Source organism: Lolium rigidum, chromosome 7 (assembly GCF_022539505.1).
Source record: "Lolium rigidum isolate FL_2022 chromosome 7, APGP_CSIRO_Lrig_0.1, whole genome shotgun sequence".
Lineage (NCBI taxonomy): Eukaryota > Viridiplantae > Streptophyta > Magnoliopsida > Poales > Poaceae > Lolium > Lolium rigidum.
In genome coordinates, this window is record NC_061514.1 from 90,168,484 (window position 1) to 90,174,462 (window position 5,979).

Below are 5,979 nucleotides of genomic sequence, written 5' to 3' on the forward strand. Positions count from 1 at the left end.
AAACAGAGTGGATATAAATTGTCTCTATAATACTCCGATGCACACCACGCCACACCAACTTACAAATAAGATCCAAAGATTGGGCCAAATGATGTGCAACATTAACATGAGAAATTGAACACTGATTAAAACTAGCAACCAAAGGGAAATTCAATTCGGCTCCCGGGTGCGTATGCTCCCTCTACCAAAAAAACATATTTCGAAATGTCAAAAAATTTGGATAAAAAATTCTACATGTACATCTCCATAATGTATGTGTATTCGCTAAGTTTCACGAAAAACCAATATTTTTTGTGGTCTATGTAAAAAGGAGAAACTTTATCTTGTGAAAAGCATTATTTTTAGCACTGAATTTTGTTTTTTTACACATATCACATGATAAGTCGATTTTTTATGAAACGACTTTGTGAGCGCGTAGCACGTGAAGATGTACGTACACATTTTTTGTTTCAATTTTTTTGAAATTTAAAATGTTCATAACATGCATTTCAAAATATAGGGAGCATATGCACCCATGTTCCAAAACACCACTCCCGCAACCAAAACTCTAATATGTTGGAATGTTGGACGACGGAGAGACAATCTTAAGCAAGAATGAGGTTGTTCATGTCATCCTCGATAGCCCAAGAGAGAGCGAACCTGATTGCAATAGCTTTGCTAGCTCCGGATTCACAACTAGTTGGAAACTGTTATCAACCGCTTCAACAAAAGTCTCGTGGTGATTACTAGCAACAACACCGGCACACATGCTTTCGGATGGAGAAAAGAGATCCGCATCGACATTCAAACAAAACAAACCACACGATGTTTGGATCCTATTGATGAAAGATGCATCAATATGAAATCAATGAAATCAACACATGCCTTGATTCGTGCGGAAACATCGGCAGTGGAATCCTGCACCCTTCTTCTTATATCTTATTTCGATTATCCCACAATGTGCTAGAAAAAACATCCAGTTCCATAGACTGGACACCATTGCACTTGGATATGAGCCAAGTTTTATGTGAAGTAGAGAACTTACGGTTCAAATGAATATCAAAATCCTTCTTCACATCAACCCACACCTTCCTCACAAAAGAACATCAAAGTGGCATGCTCCACACTCTCCTCTGCAGAACAGTGAACACATAATGGGGAAGATAGGATTTGATGTTGCATAAATTGTTGGCCTGTCGAGAGGCAGTTTGTGTGCAAATCTCCAGAGGGTAATGCACATCTTTCATGGGCCTTGATCGCCCAAAGCTCCTTCCAAAACTTCATATCAGCTTGAGTGCCTAATGACATACTGTTATCACCAGAATTTGACCGGATCAGAGGTGGGCCGCGATTAAAGATGGGCTTGAAGAATATACATGACGAAATACATGAATCGGCCTTATGTGCAAAGTTTGGGCTAGTTTGCCCGTGTATCTGTAATATAGTAGGATACGTGTCGGTTAGATAGAGTTTGGCTCGTGCCCGGTTGGGATTATTCCCACGTTAGAAAGTCTACGGACTATAAATATGTATCTAGGGTTTCTGGAATAAACAACAATCACGTTCACCACAAACCAATCTAGGCGCATCGCCAACTCCCTTGTCTCGAGGGTTTCTTACGGGTAAGCATCATGCTGCCTAGATCGCATCTTGCGATCTAGGCAGCGCACGTTTATTCATTGTTCATGCGTTGCTCGTGCTGAAGCCTTTTTGATGGCGAGCAACGTAGTTATCATAGATGTGTTAGGGTTAGCATTGTTTTCATCGTATCACATGCTTTAGTCCATGCAACCCTTAGACGTCTAGCCGCCCTTACACCTGCCTTAGGTGTAGGGGCGGCACCCCGCTTGATCGTTATTTAGTAGATCCGATCCGTTATGATTGCTCCTTGTTCTTCAAGGATTAGTTTAATATCTGCATAGTTAGGCCTTACAAACGGGTTGAAGGATCCAGTGGCGCGTAGGGTGTAGTTTGCTAGCCCTAGACGAGATGTTCCGGGGATCAACTTCATGTTGGTTTTTAGGCCTTGTCTAGGGTCGGTTTACGATCACCGTGCGTGGCCGCCGGGCTCAATCACGAGTAGGATGTTCCGATTATGTGGTGAAAACCCTAAATCGTAGTAGGTCGTTTTAGCTTTATTTTGATCAAGCGGGACCACCATCCGATCGTACACCTCGTACGGATCATGGGTGGATCGGCTCCTTGAGCCGATTCACAGGACAACTTCGAGAGCCGATCGAGGCTCGTATTTAATGTTTACATGTATGCCATGCGAGGAAACTAAGCGAGGCACATCCATCACCTTCCCGATCGGGTATAGATCGGGTGGCACGCCCTTGCACCGAGCATCGGACGTGCGTGCCGAGTCTTTGCGGGCCGTCGCTCGGAGGGACCCGAGCCGGCCGCGATCCTGGGAGCCTCCCGGCTCTCTCGTGTTGCCCGTCGGCTGCTCGCCGGTGGGTTTCCGACCGCAACACATTTCGGGACGCCCGGTGGGACAGTCTTCGACATCAACCGCATCGCCATCTACATCTGAGATGGCGGAAGGCACTCCAGTCACTTACGAGGATCTGACCAAGGAGCTCAAGAAGAAGTATGACGAGGTCAAAGCGATCCTCGAAGCCGACCTCATCGGCTCTTTCCACAGAACCCGATCACACGGCATCAGGTGGAGAGGATTCTCACCTGAAGGCGCGCTCGATGGAGTGGACCTGTCCGCCCCGTCAGAAGAACGCACCAGGTCTCTGAGTCAGGAGATTAACTTCATGGTAGCTCATTCGCTGCACCGCCATTCTGAGAGCCTGGTGAACACTTTGGAGCGTGTCGCTCTTCGGGTGATCCAGGAAATCATGAGGCATCGGTACTCTCCGTCGGGACCAGCTCTAGGGACTCACCAAGGAGAGATGCCACTCCGGTCCCGACCACCGCTGCCATTCGCGTTGGCGGCACCGGAAGTGCCGAGTTCACCGGCATACGTCGTCTACAAGATCGGTGGTGACCCTAGTGACTACCAGTTCTTGCATGAGGCACCTAAGGAGATCCCTCACGGATACACGTGCACATACGTGCCAGACTGCAGTAGCTGGGCACTCACAAACCAGACTGCAACAGTAGGGACTTCTGGAACAACGGGAGGAGCTTCGGGGACAGATCTCGAGAAGCAGACGTGGCTAGCTAAGTATACCACTCCGATAAACCTCCAGAGCCCAGCTCCTGCAGTTGGCTCAGAGCTTGAGAAGCAAGCGTGGCTGGCTAAGTATGCCACTCCGGCGAATCTTCAGAGCTCGATTCCTGCAGCCATCACCGCGGATCAGATCAGTACAATCTTGAGAGACCAGTTCGGCATGGTCCCGAAAAGGAGGGCAATCGGCTATTCCAAGCCGTACCCCAACGAGTACGAGTTGATCCCGCTACCACCCAAATATCGGCTCCCTGAATTCTCCAAGTTTAGTGGATCGAGATAGCTCCAGCTCAATCGAGCATGTGAGCCGATATTTGGCACAGGCTGGGCACGATCTCGGCGTCGGATGAACTACGCGTGAGGTTCTTCGCACGGTCCCTCACAGGATCGGCTTTCGGGTGGTACATCGCTCGCCGCCGGATTCAATCCGGACTTGGAAGCAATTGGAGGAGCAATTCCACATGCGGTATCACTCGAGAGGCTTCCGAGGCTGGCATTACCGATCTAGCACAAGTACGACGAAGCGCGGAGAAACGAGTGTCGGAATACATCCGGCGCTTCGAGGACCGTTAGGAACCGATGCTATTCGGCTCGTGTGACCGAAAAAGAAGCGATCGAGTTGGCGGTGGTGGGTCTCGCATCACCGATCAAGGACGTGGCCTCCCAAGCGGACTACCCTTCACCGGCGCACATGGTGCGAAGGCTGTCATTATATGAACGGCGCCACCCGGATGTATACCGGGATAAATTCAAGCGTGCGGTGGTCCTGGTTGAGGCGGATGAAGATGAAGGCTCCGCGGGAGATCAAGAGGTAGCGATGGCTGAATGGACTCGGGGGCAAGCCCCGTGTCCCGCAAGTGGGTTAAGCCACAAGGTCCTTCAAGAGGGTTTGACTTCGACGTGACCAAAGCTGAGCGGATTTTCGACCTCTTACTTAAGGAGAAGCAGGCTGAAGTTACCCGAAGGCCACAAGATCCCCACGGCTCGGGAGCTGAACGGAAAGCCATACCGCAAGTGGCATAACACATTCACCCATGCCACCAACGACTGCGGGGTGTGGCGTCGGCGAGATCCAAATGGCGATAGAACAAGGGCGTCTAATTTTCGGTCGATACGCCATGAAGGTCGACACACACCCCTTCCCCGCCGTTAACATGGTGGAGTGCACTTACCCTGGGAGGTGCCAGCCAAGTTTCTCGTTCAACATCAACATGGTAGGACCTGGGCACCACCCTGGTAAGGACAGAGGCGAGGGAAGCTACTCTCATGACAACGACAAGGAGGAAGCCGTTCCATGCGATCGGCTCCGGCACTCCCCAAAGATCTATGGACGAACATTGCAAAACCTTCATTGAGCGATTCAATCAACATGGAGGCCGATTCTAGCAATCGGCCAAAATTATTCTCACCATACGTTCTGCCTGTGTTCAACGTCGATCTAACGGGCAACGGGTTTAGTTTACGTCGGCTGATGAGCTGGAAGAAGTCAATTTTGGTCCTAACGGAGCCGACGTCCAAAAACAGTGCCTTGGCTAACTACAGAGCCGATATCCGCAGTAACCTGACAGATTCGGCTCGGGGGGGCACCTAATTGGATGAACATATGCGATACATGTGCAGTGAAATATTGGGGGCCGATAGAACAATCGGCCAGTAAAAAAAAATCAGTACATGCAAATCATAGCCGATGCACAGACATCGACTTCAGAATGTGAAAAGCCGATGCACAGCCGTCGACTTCAGACAAAACATTTATCAGCTTACATAGAGAGGCTCTACTGAAGAAAAGTGCTGAGGGCGTGAAGGGCGTCGGCACGGATTCGATCCACCTCGGCGATCTCAGCCTCGTCATCCTCGTCTTTGCCCGTCACCAGCTGACTGCTCAGGGCACGAATTTCAGCCAGATCGGTCTTCAGATCGGCTGTGAGACCTTTTGCTTCCTCTTGAGAGCGAGCAATGAGGGTTTCCTTGTCTTGGATAAGTTGCTTGGTCTCCCTGACCCTCTTTTCAAGATCCTCCAGTTCCTTGCGCAGGATCTCGAGTTCGGCACTATTGGTAGAAGTGTCGGCTTTGGCGTCTAAAGCGGCCTTCTTCTCGTTGAGCCGTTGACACTTGTCTGCAATATCGGCTCTCAACGGAAGCTGGGCGCGACGAAGAGTAATTCTTTGACAAGCCGACTGCACCCTTGACCTGAAGACCGACAAAGTCACAGCCGGCCAAAGCTTAACCTGCAGTGTCACCGGGAGATGGGGCTGGATGTCTTCGAGGATGCCCTTGACTGCCTCGGGGTTTTCGACCAGGGCTTCGACCGAGGAGGAGAGCAAAACTTTGAGACGCTGGAGCGGACCATGGACCGCGCTAGGGTTTAGCTCTTCACCTACTTTGGAAGTAGCTGGCTCGATGGAGTCGGGATCGAACGTCAGCAAGCTTGAAAGATCACAACCCTGACAGACAAACAAGAGCAGTATGAGCATACAACAAAGAAAAAGGGTAGGCCCGAGAAAGTGGAGCGTACCTCTCCCAAAGAAGGAAGAGCAGCCGATGCTGTGATAATCGGCTTTTCGGTGGACTTGGCTAGGTTAGCCACTTGGTCAGCCGCGCTCGTCGAGGTGGCTAGGTCTAACGTGGCGGATGGCATCGATACCTCTTCAACGTCCCCACTAGAGGTCATGTTAGTCTGAAAAAGAGATGGTGAGCCGATCCAAGTAGCAACGGGACGGTATGAAATATGAGCTGGTGAAGTAATTACGTTTGAAACCTCCTGGCTTGGCGAGGAGACTCGTGGGTCTTTACGAGCCCTTTTGACGCATCGACGCTTC